General features: G+C 40.6%; 1 long non-coding RNA gene across 1 annotated transcript; it reads right to left on the bottom strand.

The window, feature by feature from the left end:
* Positions 1-3,380: 3,380 nt before the first annotated feature.
* LOC121672002 lies at positions 3,381-8,789 on the bottom strand. Its single transcript, XR_006018715.1, has 3 exons — positions 7,718-8,789; positions 7,066-7,139; positions 3,381-3,489 (listed from the first exon to the last, which is right to left on the bottom strand). It is a non-coding gene; the product is annotated as an uncharacterized LOC121672002 (long non-coding RNA).
* Between the last annotated feature and the right edge of the window lie 8,167 nt (positions 8,790-16,956).

Raw genomic sequence — 16,956 nt, 5'->3', positions numbered from 1 at the left:
CAAAGTAGCTCTTGACTTTTCTTTTGTTAAAGAATTGATTAAAAAGTGCTTCACTGGAAGGTGCTTTCTCCAGCCTCCTTTGCATTGTCCACATGCAGGCAGCAGAATGTTGCACAGTATTCTAGTGGGGGGTATGCTTATGCTGTATTTGGAGGCAAATTTGCTTCTCATCAATTTCTACCAACCTAAAATATCTCTTCCTTAAGGCAGGATCTATATAATTCACATCTTTTTAACTAAATCTGTTAAAATTCATATCTTGACTTAAACCAGAGTAGTTTCCATTGAATACAAACCTTTGACATATAGACACATAAATAACACACTGTAATATACAGGACATGGACAAATGAAATAGTGAGCCCATAATATAGTGTGAACTTAAAAATCACCAGGTAGTCCCCACCAATTGTACATATCCATATCCTTACCCCATTCAAATTCAAAGGACGCCGGGATATGTGGTACATTGCTGTAACTGCTGGCTGTGATTGCTCACAACATGATAGACAATATCTGATCCAGTGTAGAGCCTGCCAGGATGAAGTTACCTTCACCACTTCTTTGAAAAAAATTAAACCTTGCAGAGTAAGCACAACACTTCTACTAGAACTGTACTTGTACCAGTACTGTGACTGGATTTACTGTCCTTTGGAATCAGAGTCTATCAAAGACAGATTCATTAATAGCCTTTGATTAACACAGTTCTCAAAGAAAAACCCTGAAATCAGGTTCATGCTCGTTAGAGAAACCATATCAGAAACATGTTTAGACATAAACCAAGATAAGTCAGCTCTAGCAACAGAGGACCAGAAGCGCTGGATGACACAATTCAGAGTCCAAAAGTTTTCATCTGGTCTTTTGTTGTGGTACTGGTTGGGGGGATTGGGGGGGGGCTCGAAAAAAAATGCTTTAAGAACACAGTTCAGGGATTTTGCTGACCATTATTTACGTGTTTTGGTTGCAGAACTAAACAAGTCTAGTGCTCTATAGTTGTCCCCCATGCAGCCCCATCAACGCACAGAAACCTGTGACTTGAGCTTAGCTATGTTTTTGGTGTTTTCAGCTAACAATACCATTGAAGAACTTAAAGTTTGCTTTCATTTTTCTCACTCAAGTTAACAACTTGCTCACTTGGCAGTAAAGCTGCCTGCCAACCCACTGGAATGCTAACAGTCCTCCAGCATCTGTCCATGACTTTCCCTGCAGGTCAACCCCAGGCATGTTTAATACCAGTTTGTTAGCAAAGTCTCCCAGAGCAGACCAGGTTCCTGAAGGGCCAGGAAATATGGGATAAGCCCCACAGGACCAAACAATACCAAGTAGGAGCAACTTCTTTGTCTGGATTTTTTAGTGTGACTATTCCTACATGAGCAGCATTGAGCCCAGTGCCCAGACTAAGATCACAGGTGCACGTGGTTAGCTGCATTATGAAGCTACACTTGGGACAACGAGGAGATTGTTCATTAAAAAATGAAAGGCATGTTGTTTATAAGCGTTATATAGAATCTGGAGAAGGGTTTTCAGTTAGAATTAGCAGTAAATGCATCCTGTTAGAGATGAACTATCAGAAATGAATTCAAAGGGCTATTTCCTTACAGCCTGTGCTGAAACACAAATACAGGCTGCAGAAAGTGCTCCTGCCTAAAGGGATTAAGAGTAGTGAAAAAGTCATTGAAGCTAAAATGTTTTAGGCTGCCCCTTGTTTTGTAGTATCAATATAGAGATGAATGCACTGTCTTACTGGCTACTGCTTTGATCATCAGCATTTATTAGAAAAATCTTTGTTTAATAACGCATAAAATTCTCTGTATTAAACATAGAATGGAGTTGTGTTATTTTATTAACTCTTATCTTAACTAACACCTAAAGCTTCTGTCATTGGAAATATATTATACATCAATATATATCTATATGTATATAGAGTGCTGCCCAATTTTCACTGTTCTTCCTTCCCCCAGTTATTTGTTTTCTGCTTTTCCTTAATTTTTTTTTTATATTATATAATCAATTTGCTGTTCCAAGAAATAATCCTAAAGTACTTCAGTTCTCCCTTATCAGGAATTTTCTCCATTTACAATAAGCTTTTCTATTTAATGCCATTTTTTCCACAGTGAGCTTATTTCATCTTACATTTTGCATAGGGATATCAACAACAGTAAAACCAGTCTGGTGGAAGATGAAAAACTACATCAAGGGATACACTAAGATACAAAACTGTAGCACCTTATTTTTTCTCCTTTTAATGGAGCAGCTACACACTACTGAAAGCAAGCCACATGTACCTGCAGAGATTCAGACATTTTTAATGCCTGAAGTTTCAAAATGCCATGAAGTGAAAATGAAAGTAAATGCTTCTGATAGCAGGGGGGCTGTAGCTTAGATAAAATAATTGTAAGAAAAACAAATAAATAAACAGAAAAATGGGAATTATCAACACTAAACTACCTTAAAACCAAGAGAGCTCTATGGAACACAGTGGATGTGTGAGGCAGTGCATGGCACACAGCTAAATTTATGGTGTTTTTTCCCCTGATATTGGTAACATCAGGTCAAATCTTCTCTCTCTCGCTCTTATGTTTTTCCTGCCACCTTATTTTTGTTAATGATTAATGAATTTTAAAGTAGCTTCACACAATCAACAACATGTTTAAAATTTCCAACTTACATAACAGAATATTTTAGGATTCATGGGGGGGAAAAAAAATCAAGTATTTCAAGGTCTTTTCCTTCACTTGTCTAGCATCCTGAGTTCAGAATATCTCTTGTCTGGGATTTGACAAATTATCTAATTATAACAGCTATTTAAACTATCAAAATAAAAATAATACCATCAATGTCTAAGTCAAAATTGTGGCATTTAACAACACTGCTCTGTAGCAAAGAATGTTTCTGAGGAAGAAAGAATCATGCAACAAAAAATTTAAATGGTATAGCAAATTATTTACATAATTTCAAACATCTCATTGAGGTTCTTTGTATATTCAGTGGAAAAACGGATGTTCCTCCAGTGATGGTGATTTAGCTATTAGGGTAAATTACTCCTTCCATCATTCACAGGGAGTTTCTACTGCATCTATGTTTTTTCATCTAAAGTTAGGTGAGCTGAAGTAGACTTCTAGGGAGTAAAGCAATGCACAGACTGAAGAGAGTTAGACTTATTCCTGGGGTTTTTTTGCTAAGTTCCCAGGTAATTTGAGTTTGAATTCAGCCTGTGCTTCAGTTCCACCTGTTCACTAATGGAGGGTGCTGCTTTCCCTTTCTACACCTTGACAGGTGTTGTAAGGCTGAGCTACAGCTCTTATAATGATAATGCTTAATTGGTACGTAGAAAAACTACTCCAGGAGGTGCAGGAAAAAAAGAAATGATACCTACCTTGCAAAAACTGGATATGTTTGCTGATATGTTTGTAATTGCACTTCCTCCTGTATTTCCTCATCTGTTTCTGTGGAAGTTCTCCACTTTCTTGAGAGACTTTTTACTGAGGGCTTGGGAAAAATGACACCATCAGGTTGTTACTGGGTGATCAAAAGCCAGTCTATAACAAGAATTCTACAAAAGCACATACAAGTTCAACAAAACTATTTTAGGATGTTAGAATGTATTATTTGTAAAATAACTGTGCTGTGTGTAATAGGTACACATGGGTGAAGAAGAAGCCCAGCCCAGAAGAGATTTCAGCCCAAATGAAGTTTTCCACTGTTTCACATAAAAACAGGATTGAAGTACAAAGACTTGCTCAAAGATGAGAAACCTTTGGGAGATCAAGAAAGTGAAGCAAGATCTACTGAGCTGGTCCTTGTTGAGTGTCATAACCACAAAGCTCTCCTTCCTCCCCATCTTGTTGCTCGCTCTAGTTTCTCTTTTGTTTCTTTGTAAATTTAGTCCTTTCCTCTCTTTTACAAGAAGTCATTATTTAAAAAATGTGAGATGTAAAGATCTTTCTCCTCCCCTGATTTACTCCTTCCCTTAACAAACCATATCTCTAAAATTAACTACTTCTTAATTACATTCTATACCATAAAAGATGTACCTTAAATCCCTTTTCTATGCTTTATACTGGTCTATACTTCCTGCTTTGTTTTTAGGTTATAAACAAATGGGGTAGTCTGAATCTTCCTGGACCAGCTTTTCTTCTCAGATTAGTCTAAGAAAACCATATGTTAGTGCATGGGGAAATGGCAATTCCCCACGAGAGAAGCAATTCCTTAAAAATCACCTACACAGCGGAAACTTCTTGTTGCAGGACTAGCAATTGGTGATCTTTAATTCAATGAAGGTTGTGCACACAACTGACATATAAAGAAATTCTTTCCTCAGTGTTTGGGGACCTGACTCTAACTCTTAGTCATACTGATGAATACTGAGTCACCCAAGGACCACTTCTAGTCAAACAAGGTATTACTCACACAGATGGTCCCCAACACAACTGAGGACTAGAAATTTGTACCTAATGTGTTAATGACTAGGAACTAGCCTAAGCATGGTTTTACCATACTTTGGGTCCATCCTAAAAAAACCTCATGTTTAAACTCTTACTTCAAAGGGCTCACTCCTTTTTAACTCTCAAGATCTGTGAGAGTTAAGTGAAAACATATACATTTCTTAAGAAAAATCCTCCTGGGTTATTCCTCAACAACTGCTGTCATAGGTGAACTACAACCTATATGACAGCAGCTGACTAAACAAACCAAGTTTCTTGGTTTGTCTGGGCTTTTTCTGAATTTGCTTTGTGTGTGCAGTAAGCTGCTCCCACTGAAATGTTTTACTTCTCAAGTCCAGTAGGTAAAAATATATCTTACAGTGCAGAGAAAATTGGGCGGTAGATAAGGGTGAGCTTGAAGGAACATTTTCAAGGAGGACAATAAAAGAGTTCAGCAGAGATCATTTCAGCACTGCAGCTACCACATTACTCAGTTCAAAGGAGAGTCATGTCAGTGGCACATGCTACAAGCTTTCACAGCCATGTGAAATCAATCATGTGTGCTTCATTGCTTAAACTCCAGGCCAGAGTCTGTCATTGTGAGCTGGAAAAATGGAAAAGATCACTATAAGACCATGACAACATCTAGTTTATTTCTTTTGGGGTTGGTTGACATGGTCCCTGTGGGAAGAGAAAGATGAGATAACCTAGTCACAAAGAAATCTTTTGCTGTAAGAAAACAGCTACATACAAGATCATTTGTATTTGAAGATTTGGTTATGTACAGCGTCAGAGGGATTACTGTTCCCTGTATAGAACCTAATAAATCTACTTCATTCCTCCCCCTTCCACTTCTCTCTCCTAAAAATATTCTTGGTAACTGACACTATTTTGTTTGTCTGTTAGCAAAGGTCAACAGACAAGCTGACAATTAGATTGAATAGAATTACTTTCTGTTTACGCTAGATAAACTGGCCAGTGCTAACAACAGGTGGCCACAGTACCTGTGGATGAGGGAAACCTTATGCTGGAGCACAACCCTAAGAAGCTGTGCTAAACCATTGTTTCAAACTTCAGCCTAGGCAGCAGCTGGCACGGTCAAACTGGGATTAGGCAAATGTGAATGAACTCAGTCGCAGCAGGAAGTGACTGTTCACCTGTGCTTGTCACTGTGACACAAAATATAAGAATGGTCTTGCTAGCTCAAACCTAAGTCCACCAAGCCCACTGTCCCTCTCCAACAGTGGCAGTGGCGCATCTCAAAACATCCATCTTTTCTCCAGCAGTGAGAAGTGCAGGGACTCTCTGAGCCAGAGGAGCTCTGTTTGAATTTCAGTACAGTGCCATTTGCAGGTAGAGGTAATGTGCTGTGCATATTTAAATGCAAACTAAACAATTTGGGGATGCAAGGGGCCAAAAGGGCAAGGTATTGTGGTAAAAACCTGGAATTATCACAAGTAGTTTCTCTCAGACAGCATCCAGATGCTACCTTAGATGTGCCGGTTTTTAGAAATGCACATGGTCAGGGTATCCAGAAAGAAAGTGCTTATAGGACAGGCAAATTGAGTGTGGTAAGGATCTCATCTGTCCATCTGCTTATTTAAAGACAGCTAATGAATTTCAGTCTCCTAAACTGCCTTAGCTAGGTATTTGTAGCACACTGGCATTGATGGCATTTGACTGCAATTTGGGAATTCATAAACCACAGTGCAGGTGTTTCAGGTCTGGCATTTTCCTTGCTCAGACACATCCCTTCCCCTGGCCACCTTAGATCCCAGTAGTGGTAGGCACAGTTCAGCACTCACAAAGAGCTGCCTCTGGCTGGTTCCCAGCAAATCCACAGAGCTGGGACTGACTAGGGCTCAGCTCTTGAATCTTTCCTTTGTCACCCCTCCTTTTTCTGAGTGATGGTTGTATTTTGATGTGTTTGTATTATTTTTGATGGTTGTATTACGAAGCACTTGCCATTGGTTCATGTTCAGAGCAGCATGATTCTTTTCTCCCTAACACTTTGGTGACGCTTGTTTAGCTTGTCATGCCAATAAAGCCTCATTTTAACTGAGCTCGAATCGCACTAACAAGATGCGGAGGAGGAAGTTAGCAGTGCCTATTACAATGAGTCTTTGGAAGGAAAGAGAGAGGAAGAAATTCACTCCTCAAAATTATACATCACACCGAATTGTATGAAAGCGTTAACTACTACCTCTTGCAGGGATACAGCTGTGATTTTAATGATATGCGTTATGTGGGTACAAATTCAACGTGGACTAAAACAAAATTATGTCTATGGAACAAGAATGAAAAAAAAAGTAGAAAATAAAGACTACAAGCATTGACAAAGCCAGCTGTGGACCACCAGCCATAAAGAGCACTTGACTTGTGATTCCAGTCTTTAGATAGCTTAAACTCGAAGCCTACTCCTCCACGAAGACATGCCAGGGCTTGTAGCTGTACTAATTAAATACATTAGGTGAAGGTTTCTGATATGATAATCAACAACAAAACGGCAGCTTTAGCATTTAAACCATCTTAATGAGGTGTTAGAACAGAAGGCCTTTGAGGTGAATGGGGAAAGTTTATACACGCTGCTATTGTTCCAGCCCGTCTGGCTCGCCTCTCGAAACAACAGCACGGTGATTACCTTAACAGCCAGGTAGAAAAGAAGTTGAATTCCTGGGCTGGTTTTTTTCTCCACACCCTTGACGTTTTCAGATGCTAGGAAATGTAAGGACAATGAGAAAAATTAACTGAGATTGAAGGTATCGGGAGAGAGAACAAAACTCATTGAATCACCAATGTATGCAGATTTGGGTGTGCCTGTAAGTTATTTGAAGGTTCAGTCTATTTAGACACTGGGGGTGTAAATGGATGTTGCGTTTTTAATGGCTCATTACCTTGCTTTTGTCTTTTTTCTTCTTTTTCCCCTACAGAACAAAACGCTCTTTTTCCAACACGATGGCCTATCGGGCGCTCATCGGTGTGATTAATCAGCCTGTATTTGCACAGGACTCTGAAGACAGAGGAGGCTGGTAGAAGTCCTGCGGGTTATTACTGCCCAAATAAAACTACTCAAATTCCACTTCCTTACTAAGCTAGTCTTGCAAACAACTGCCAGCAAGCAAGCAACTGAAGACATAAGTACATCATTCTCCTCAAATATTATTTTCAGAACCACGTTAGGACCATTTAAATGCACGTAACTCTCAAGGGAGGCTGAGCAGGCACCAGTAGTACAGTCCCACACGAGGCACTGCTATATACAAGCATCAGCCAAGACACCATGCATAACTTACTTTTCCACCAGCAGCACGGGAAGCAGGCTTATTTTTCATTCAGTTCGCAGTGCTAAACACGGGAAAAGGTTCGGTGGAATAAATGCTTCCTCTTATTTTTCTGTGAGACCACCTCATCCTAGTCTGAAAGGCAAATGGCCAACCCGGTGTAAGATAAAGCTGCTGACACTGGTCTCCAGGTCTTCTGCACCATTTTTGATTGTAGCCAAATGCCAACATCTCCATCCAAAGATTTTTAACTCTCTGGCAAATTCGGGGCCCCACCTGAAGTCCACAGAAGATTCTGATTAACTTCATTTGCAGCCTATAGAGAAGCAACGTTTGGCCTTATTTTAGTTGTGCAATCAATTTTATTGTGCTATTAAGTTATTTGTTGTAGAATTTGCCATCAATCAAAACACAAAGTACAATTCTGTATGGCTAGCCCTTGCAGAGATATAAATGCTTTGATGTTAGACATCAATTTTGTTCAGCATTAATAAAAAATATTTACTTGTGTACTTTGCCCAGCCAGTGTGTAGATGTCAGACCATGGAAAATGTTAAGGGTGTCTCCCAGAATAATTGTTCCCTTTAGATATTCTGTTGTTTGTGTGGGTTTGTTTATTGTGTGTTTTTAATTAATTGACTGACCTAAAGCAAGCAGTTGAGTACTAAAAAAATAAAAAAACCCAACCAAAAAAACCCCAAAACCAAAAAATTATGTGCTATCCCTAGAAAGGAAGAAGGGGATTTATTTAGGCCATTGAAGACCTCAGTGCAAGCAAGAAACCAGTCAATTAACAGGCTTACCTGTGTCCTTCAGGAATTGCTCTTGGAGAAAGTTTGGTTGAACTCTTTGGTCCTTATGGTTAATATGGAAAAACCAGATCTCTGTACCCATACATGGTGCAACTGAAGTCATCAAGACTGTACGTAACTCTTTGTCAGATGCAGATTACTCTGTGAACTATTTTCATAGTGAACTCTCTTATCTGACCCTAATTTTAGATTGGTCTCCTTAGTCACCCATTCTGCAAAACCTGAACCAAAACAACAGTACTGGGGCTAAATCCTTCAGAAGAGCCTCAGGAAAGTTGAAGTACTGGTTCATTCCTGAAAGCAGCAAAAATAATTTTCAGGCTCTGGTGAAAAAAGCTATTGCTAATAACCAGAACAGCACAATTATTTGTACAGATTTGATACTAATGTAATTGTGCTATGCCTGACTTTCTGGACAGAAAGTGGGAGAGATTAGGCTCATTATCTTTTTGTAAGTAGATATATTTAATATAAGTGTGAAAAAATGGAAGAAATAACTGATGTAACATAGACAGTGACTAGTTCTACAATTGCTAATGACAATTACATAACTTCAGTTGAGAGGAGAAGGTATTTCAAAAGCATTTTCCTCCCTAATTTTCATACTTGATAGGAATGTTATTTTGCCAGGCTGCAGCCACAGCTCTGTCAAGAAACAGAGTCTGAACACAAGAGTGCCAGTCAGAGAGTGAACATTTCAAATCTACCTTTCCAAAGGAAAACTTCCAGCGAGAGCTAGTGAAGCCATCTGGGTGAGTAACCCCTTGAGGAACTTGTGATTTGCTGGAAGGAGTGGGAAAATAGGGTGCTGTTGTCTGCTCTTGGTAATACCTCCTGGGCCAGAAGTGCCATGGTTCCCAAGGAAGCTGTGGACCACAGTTTCGTCTGCTGCCAGGCAGGACCTTAGGGCTTCAGTCCCAGTTGCTGCTAACAGCAGTTGTTCCAGAAAAACAATTTTCTAGAGAAAGTGTGAACAGCTAAGGATGTGCTGCATCCCAGTTATGAGGTTTGACGGGCCATTGGGAGGACAATATCCACCTTCTTGCACCTAGACTTCCTATCTCCTTCTTCCTTGTGGTTTGTTTCCCACAACTCTAATGCAAAAAAAAACCCCACCACAAAGCCTAGATAGCTGTCTCGCTAACCCAGGTAATCCAAGAAGACTCCAGAAACTGAGACTTGAGAAAAATCAAAAGAAAGGAAAGCCATTTCCTTCAACTTTACTGATGATGGGTTTTTTTTCTAAATTTGAAGAGCATGGAAGAAAGATGTTTTTATTGTTTGTTTCAATGTGACAAAACACCCCTTCATTTTCTTCCCTATTACTGGGAGAAAATGAGTCGTTAGCTTATTACACTGACACCAGAGACAATATTTTTTATGTGCTGATTTAGGGCTTCCATCTTTTCTTATTTACAGACATTTGCTTCTAAAAATGTCCAGCTGAGGCTGTAGCTACAGCCCTTTACATCACACATCTATCTGGGGGAGTGTGAGACACAAGGTGTTCACAGCTATCAGGCCTAAGACCTGAAGCAAAACTGTACCTGTTCCTATTCCCACTCACCTGTACATCCACTGGTTGAGGATGTTCTGTCAAGAGGAATTTGCCTATCTGAAGAAGACATGTATTTTAACGCCTTTATGGAAGCCAGTGTTGATGCTGTCAGAAGAGGCAGGAGCAGTGAGTAATTTTCACTCTGACAAAAAGCCCAAAATCGAGTCGTGAACCACCCAGTCACCACCAAAGGGAGCTGCTGGGGGTTGCTGGTGAGGCAAAGAGGGAGAACGTGGGAGTTTGTTCAGTTTTGACAAAGGTGGGCTAGAATTACCCCGGAAATCGTGACTCAGATGTTTTCATGGCCCCAGCTTGCATTACTCCCAGGAAACTCTCTGATGCCAAAGTCACAGTTTAGTTACATCAGTGACTCACAAGTGTGAAGATTCATATTTTAGCACTTGAGGGAGCATTAAACCATTTAAAAATGAGTGCTGATGAAAATTAAGGACTTGGGTTCTTCTAACCATGGGTGTGCATTAGGATCCTAAATTGAGATGAATGGTTTAATTGTTCTCTGTCACTTATTTTGGTTAACAGTTCAGGGATAAAATGAGCTTATTGCTATAAGAAATTGTTTAAACCTGTCAGGAGAACATACATTAATATTCACTTTGTCTTTTGTGCAAAGTATAAAAAGTGTATAAAGTATAAAAAGAGAAATCTTATCTGTGAACACTTCTGTACACTGGACTGCCTTTCTAGAGAGCTCCTTAAATGATGCCAAAAATAACATTTTCTATCTCTTTTAGGAGAATCTTTTAAATTGTCAACAGCTTTCTTTTATATTTTTATAGCATCTGTAGTGGTATACTAAACCATGACATCCAACAGAAATGAGGTCTGCCCTGATAGCCTTTCAGAATGAAAATGTAGAAATTATTTGTGTTATCAGTTTTGCCAAACCTTGCAATTTTTACCTCTAGTATTAATTGTGAGTTTAGAAGTTATCAGTTAGTACTGATATTTCAAGTCCTGTGATTAAATGGAGATTTTGGTCCTCTTTTGATCTTCTCAATGAAATAACTTTTCTACCTCTTGCAAGGATAGCTAGAAAAGGTGAATGTGAAAGCCCAAAAAACCCCAAGGGAAATACTCCTCTGAGGTTTGTAAATATGCGTGGGACATGTCTGCTTATGCATTTGCAAAATGTTGTGATTTTTAACTTACTGTCCTCCTTTCTTGTGCATTTTTGAGGCAGAGGCTGAAGGCACTGAACAGCCATGAAAAATATCGTAACTATTTCTTCAGTGGCTCTTTAGTGTGAACTATGTTAGAGGAATCATCATTAATGCAGAACTATCAGTTTACCTGGTGTCTTGAAATAGATAAAACATGATCCATTAGACTCATCCTTTTGCCCCAAGGCATTAAGATCTAACGCGTTTTATTAACTGAGAGAGTGTAGCACAAAGTGCCATATGGCCTTTTAGCTGGGGTGATTTATGGTGACACACTCCAAAGGAGCTACAAGAGCTTCAGATTTCTCTGTGACTCTTGTAGCTTTTCTGAATCAGGCATAGGAAGCTGAATGGAATAAACTGGCCTCTAATTTACAGTGACAGAAGTGAGACGAATACTCAATAAAGATGGTGACATTGAATGAGAGCAGCAGACCCAGTTGTTCCACTGGTGAACACTGCTGGAGTGAGCGATGAAAAGAGAACCAAAAATGCCTTTAAACTGGGGGCCACTTACATTACCCCTTCCTAATGCTGCATGTCCCATTAGAGATTAAAATCTCTGTAGAGGCGAAACGCTGGTAGCTCATTCAGAGCCACTCAGCACTGTGTTTTGCTTTAGTTTTGGCAAGGCAAGATGCACTAAGATCAATGAGGAAGCAAGTTCAATGTGCAAGATGCTGCTTTACTGCCTTTACTTACTGCACTCAGCTTGCTTTCTAGTTTTCACCATGCTATGACAAGTAACGAGACAAACCAGCAGCATTAAAATAAGTTGCAGTCACACTGTCAAGGATGTATAATGTCTTTTCCTTCTGGAGCTGCCTGCCTGATGCACAGGGAGGTCTGGATAGCCCTTTCTTGGGATACAGGCCAGAGGAGGCATGCCTGCTGCCAGGTACTTGAGTACCAGGGCAGTGAAGTCACCAAGTGAGCATCCAAGTGTTGGGAGGGTGAGCAAACAAAGGTCCCTTCATCAAAGGGGCTGTGTGGGGGAGCAAGGGCTGAGGTTGTATCACTTGTGTTTTGCTCAGTGGCATTGGTGGAACAGCCTGATCCTGAAGTCTCCTTGCCCCCCTGCACTGGCTGGGGTGTGTGGGATAAGTGACTGGGACTTTCCCCAAGAATTGTCCCTTCTTCTGGTGTTGCATTGCACCAGAGAGATACCCCACTGCCTCCTATTCAAAATTCCCTGGAGCACAGGAACATGATGAGCCACATGCCTCAGTGAATAGGGAAGAAATTCTTGTCCTGGTCCCTTACTTTCTACTGGTCACTACAAGAGATGCAAGCCCCGGCCATGGGCTGGTCCAGTCCTACATTGCATGAGTCTCTGCCTCAAATCCCAAACAGGTCCTCTGTTTTTTACAGTGTAAGGCTCTGTGCAGTACGTTCAGGGCAGGCAATGCCCAAAGCTGGGCTGCAACCTCACAAGGCAGTGATAACTGTACAGTGCCCATAGCAGGAGTGCCACTGCTTCCATTGGAGGTGATGCTGTGAGCCCAAAAGAAGGAGGAGCTATACTGGGAAGGGCCTGGCAGCCCATGGGTCCTTGAATTCACAGAAAGAGCATAAAAAAGCAATGGATCCGAGGTCCATTTTCTCAGATTGGATAGAATGGGGTTGCAGTTGGGGATGGCCAAGCAAGGCACCCCTATGCAGGTTTCCAGGGCTGGGGTTGCAAGCCCTAGAGCCAAGGAGATTATGGTGGGACTTGCAGTGACAGACTTTCCCCAATACTGTGCAGTCCCACAAGACCCTGCCTCCATCACAAAGCTGGTGGAAGGTGATCCCATCCACATTCAATCCCACTCCCAATACACATCTTAATGATGTATTGCCACCTTCATGCAGCAATTTGCCACACATCACTGTGCTGCAAAGCAGATCTGTAAAATAATCCCAACTAAAAATAAAAGTGTTTGGTTTGTTTTTCTCCTGGATCCTAAAGCAATGTAGCAACACAGCAGAGAGATAACTGCAGCACAAAGACAGGAACAAGCTCTGGGAACCAGAAGGAACTAGAACTTTTAAAGATGGTTGTGCCACCAAAAATAGTATATTGTGAAACTACAGCCAGGATCTACACAAAGGGTCTATATTTGCATCTTTACAAATTTTCATAACAGCCTTTGATGTCAGCTGTTATCAGCAATAATGAGTGCTCTGTGCCAGACCTGCACGTGCCACTTCAGAAATGTATGCCTAAGAAGGGAAGTTCTTAATTTGATTATTCAAGCAGGCTTGAGACTGGTTTGCAGTCTCTTGCATCAAGATTCCAAACATCTCCTGTCAGATTATATATCCTCATTTATGCCCCATAGCTACTGCCAACAGGGTCAGAACTGTTGTTTTTAATTAAAAATGTTATTTCTAAATACAGTTTGCAATGTATATTCTTGGTGAGAAGTGCTTCTCACCTTGTGAACTTTCAGATTGCTGTACTGCAATCAAAATATTGCAAGCCTTACTCTGATGTCTTATCTACACAGGCTAAGAAAATGCATCTGGGTTCCTCTGAAAGGCTTTCCTGGTGTAGCTGTGCTGGCTCAGAGTTGAAAAACCCATGCTGGCAAAAAGCTAGAAAATAAAAGGGCGGAACTTCCAACCTTTTGCCATCATAGCTTATTTAATTTAATGTGGCCATCTACAGTCCCAAGGGAACTCCCTTGCAAACATTATCTACACTTCCTCTGTCTTCTGTACTAGAAAACTGCCAGTCATACCCTGTATTGTCAACCCCTAGAGAGCTTATAGGAGAAACCTAGTAGCAGATTAATTCATGGCCTCGAAAGATTTTACTTGATCAGGATGGGCCATCAGGTGCCCAAACCAAACTCATTCTTATGTTTCTATATGTAAAACTGAACTCTTGCAAAGAGGCTGTTTTGTAATGGAACTCTTTTGCTTATATAAGCTGAGTTTCTACTGAGGCTTTATTGTACACTTCTAACAGTTAATGTTTTCAAGGGGAGACAAGCTTAGAGCCTTGATATGGGTTGTAGCTTTGACCTAATAACAACCAGCCTGGTTTCCCCTGGTCCTGCATCTTGTACAGTCGCTTATACCTGTCACACCTGTGGGTGTGAAATGCTACCACATGAGAGCAGTCCTGTCTTACACCCTCTTTTATTTACTTGTCATAGCAGTAAAAAACTGTTTTTGTTTCGGGACAATGGAAGTTCAAAACCAACATGCTCTGGACCAAAACACGCAGGTGAAAGTACTTTCATGTACAGCCAGGTTCAAAGTACTCAAGTCCAACCAACCAACGTATTTCCCTATAAATTTCTCACCATCCTGCTACTAATACAGTAATTCCCCAACAGAGAAGCCACATAAAAAAAGTGTAAAATATGGTCACCACCACTTTTTCACAGGCGCACATATTAGCTGCAGAATTAACTCACACTCTCTAATTTTGCATGTTCCCTTGACAAGAAAGCTACTACGAGGTTACACCTCGGGTGATTCACTCCAGCCTCCCTGGCCTACCTTAGGGTGTGAATTCCCAAGTAAAACCTTCAGTAAGGGGTCTCTTAACCCTCTTGCTTTGCAATGAACACAAAACCATTCCAGATAACCAGCAGTTCTCCAACATCTTCCATAGCATTCTCTGAGATGGGAAGGAAAGAGAAACTTTTTCACAACGGACTAGGAAAGGATCACAGAGCACTTCAGCTTACCACACTCATAAATTTCAGGGGACAAATCCTCATATGCCCTCGCAGTGCCTGTAACTGGTTTTGCACTGTGACTGCTCACCCTCTACAACAGCTTAAGCTCAGATGTTCATCCACATTAATGCTGCAGTGAATCTATTCCCGTATTGACAGGCAGTAAGGCAAGAGAGGCAACACTAGCTAACCATGCCTGAGAAGTCTAGCTGTCCTCTTTGAGGTCAGAGAAGAGCTGGTATGACAGAAGAAGGCAGGGTTTACACACACAAGGCCTTAGAGAGCAAGCAAAAGAGAAGTGCAACAGTGCTCTTATCCATAAGAAGCCAAATCATCATAATAAAAATAGGTTCACTGTTTGTGACTTTACTGCAACACTTGTCACATTTGATCATTTTCTTAAAGGCCACACTCTCAATTTTCTTCTTGAAAAAGCTGAAGGAACCGCTTTCATCTAAAGAATACAAAAAGTATCCCTGTGGTTGCAGGGCAAACCGTGAGAACACAACCCACAGCAGTTAAAAAACCAGAATGCAAATCAAAACAGCACATCGTTGCCTGAAAAAGCCATGCAGTATTATAATACTCTCATGACCCTGTGAGGCAAAACCTAGTGTCTTTTTGTGTGTTTGGCACTGGCATTACATTGGTTCCACTGAAATCTTGCTTAATGCTGTGAATTTGCCTATGAGCCTTAGTTCTGAGTGCATGTGCCACCAGCAACACAGAATTCCTGACATTGTCAAACACCTTTTCACTTTTCCACAATGCTGCTTTTCTTAGCTTATTCAGCCAGCTTGTAACTTCAAGCAGACAATAGGATGCTCACAACCACTGTAGACCTTTCCCAAGAGCAGGCTATCAATTTGCATGAAAGCAAAAAAAGCAGAGGGACTCATCAAATTGTCACTGCATCTGTACAAAGCTTCAAAAAAACCCAGGTTTTTTTTTTCCTTTTTTCCTTCCCTTCCTTTTATTTTTCATGGAGTTTTTCCCTGAAGCCTCACTCTCATGCACTGTTCAGCTGTTGCTGTGTTTCTGAGAGGGACCCTGTGGATTCCAGGGGTCCCCTTCTTGCTGAGCCTCTCTGATACTGCTAAAAAGAGAGAAAGGTTCCAAGTGTTACTTCATGCTGCATTATTTCTCTTCTTCTCATCTCTCATGTGTTTTTAGTTATATGTGCATGTTGTTGATTTTCTTTTTTTTTGAGACTGTTCTAAAAGCTTTTAACTTCTCAAGCTTTCAGTCAAGCGCAGAGCTGAACATTGTACAGACACTCATTCTGACAGATCCTGAAGAAAAGGGACAGAGCCGTTTGTAGCAAACAGGAACCCACGTGCGTGGCCATGCACACGGACGCACACAGGGCCACGGGAAGCTTTGCAGGAGGAAAGACTGCAGGATGGACCCACATAGGCTTAATTGCTTTTTTTTTGCAAACACACAAAGCCTTTCCTGCAACTTTGGTTTCACAGTTTGCGGCTTCTAATATTAGTAAGTGACTAGAAGAAAACAGAATGGCAACAAACATGTTTGAGAAGAGAATATTTGGATTTCTATGCACATTTCATGAGAAAGTAATCCACATGAATCCCAGCCCTTTTCTATGAGAATAGACACTGCTGTCCATCAAATGGAATGCAGTGTATGCTTACTGTAGTAGTATTGTACTTTTCTGCCAGCAGTCTGTCATTTCTTTTTCTTCCTGCTTCGCAGACAGTTAGTACAGAAATCTGCAATTCAGAAACTGTCCTAGATTCATCCACTGCTGCACTGTTAAATCACACATTTGATGGAAAAAGACAGTCTAAACATTCAGTTCAGTTATGAAGACTCCAACATGAGATCCAGCTGTTTTCATGAAGCACGTTTTGATAGACGATATAGGCTTCAGACAAAAAACACTCCAGCTCCCAGTGCCACAGTGCATTTGATTAGAAATAATTTTAAAAACATAACTTTTTAATTAATGAAGTGACCCAGAATTTTAAAATATGAAACCTGACTTGCAAGATCTAATAAG

Source organism: Corvus kubaryi, unplaced genomic scaffold, assembly GCF_017639235.1.
Source record: "Corvus kubaryi isolate FWS band 111438036 unplaced genomic scaffold, C.kubaryi_AGA036_p1.0 37398, whole genome shotgun sequence".
NCBI classification, from domain to species: Eukaryota; Metazoa; Chordata; class Aves; order Passeriformes; family Corvidae; genus Corvus; species Corvus kubaryi.
Note: the sequence above shows the minus strand (reverse complement) of the source record. Positions and strands in the feature narration are given on the sequence as shown.